This window comes from Scardinius erythrophthalmus (assembly GCF_964197995.2).
Source record: "Scardinius erythrophthalmus genome assembly, chromosome: 2".
NCBI classification, from domain to species: domain Eukaryota; kingdom Metazoa; phylum Chordata; class Actinopteri; order Cypriniformes; family Leuciscidae; genus Scardinius; species Scardinius erythrophthalmus.
Window position 1 is genome coordinate 70361003 of NC_138222.1, and position 1354 is coordinate 70362356.

Below are 1354 nucleotides of genomic sequence, written 5' to 3' on the forward strand. Positions count from 1 at the left end.
GATGTTTATAAAACCTAGAAACGCCCCTGCTCGTTACAGTGACTTGATGATTGACCAAGGGAGAGCCGGTGGGGCCTCAGGGTCGAGGGTCTCTGGTGGAGCCGAGGGTGGGAGGAGCCAATGCGGAGCCGACAGGTCGACGGGCCGAGGTGGAGCGAAGGGATCAGATGCTGGAGGCACAGCCACAGGATCCTCTCGCTCGGGCAGGGCTGGTGGATGCACGACTGAAGCTTCACGTCGCAGCAAGTCATTCCTGGGGAAGACGAAGGGCTGCAGGCATCCAGCAGAGGCGGGGCTGGAGGACTGGCTGAGCTCTGAGGTGAAGGTGAGAGAGGGAAACTGGACGGGATCAATAACGGTAATTCCAATTCCCAACAGGCCAGTGAAACGTTCTCAGTGCTGTCTTGAAACAGCGATGATGAAGAACAGACAAATGATTCAGGGTGGGAGGCAGTACCTCAGTGTCCCAGTTTATCAGCCAGTCCTCAGTGTCCAGTTCCACCAGAACTCCCTCAGCCACAGAGGTCACTGGCTCACACCCCTCACTGTAAAAAATTTGTAACACTTCCAAATCAAACATGTCAATAGACCGATAACATCTAAATTTTTCAATTGGCCCAAGTGAAAATCTGTACATTTAATTTTAGAATTTACAGAATTTCACTTGGGCCAATTGAAAAATTTAGATGTTATCGGTCAATTGAATTTTTTGATTTGGGAATGTTACAAATTTTTTACAGTGCTGGTCAGACTCAGTCTGGGGCTCTGGCTCCGGGACGATGGTCGGCGCTGTCCTCTCTTTAACGGCTCTGGCTCACACATCACGGCAGGCTGAAGCTCTCTGTCTGCGGGCGCTCAGATGAAGTCTCCTCGGTTCAGTGTGTTGGCGGTGGGCAGGGCTCTGGGTCTGTGAGGTGTGGCTGGAAGAGACTGCTGTTATCCTTCGCTTAGACAGACGTCGTCACAGGTGGCAAGATGGGAGCTGTCGAGGAACTCCTCCTCGTATCGCTCCAGGTCTCTGCCACTCTGGAACATAAAAACTGACCCTCCATCCAACTGAGAATAAGTGACTGTGACAGTTGTATGAGTTTGATTCTGAGAATGTTTACAACTACAAGAAATTATTATTTTATATATTGATGCAGTTGTGTCTTTCGTTTTCATTCGCCCTCTGCCATCTTTATCAAACTTTACATTTCAGATCATTGTGTTTTTTATTTTATTTAACACAAACATCAATCAATGTGCATTTCAATATTAGTTATTGTTTTATAAGAGAAAAGTACGAGCCCAAAGTACAACGATCATCTGTTAAATTTTTTATCAGTGACTTACAAATGAGAAACAAGCAGTT

The 1354-nt window shown here is 47.2% G+C and overlaps 1 protein-coding gene across 22 annotated transcripts in view; it reads right to left on the bottom strand.

The window, feature by feature from the left end:
* Positions 1–1198: 1198 nt before the first annotated feature.
* LOC308683281 (butyrophilin subfamily 2 member A1-like) overlaps positions 1199–1354 on the bottom strand; it is a 96623-nt gene continuing 96467 nt past the window's right edge. For 21 of the 22 annotated variants that reach the window (XM_081353656.1, XM_081353670.1, XM_081353668.1 and 18 more), the window contains one exon: positions 1205–1354. This exon is cut by the window's right edge and continues 1188 nt beyond it. The gene's annotated coding sequence lies outside the window, so the exon portion shown is untranslated. The other variant, XM_081353655.1, reaches the window with a different exon arrangement.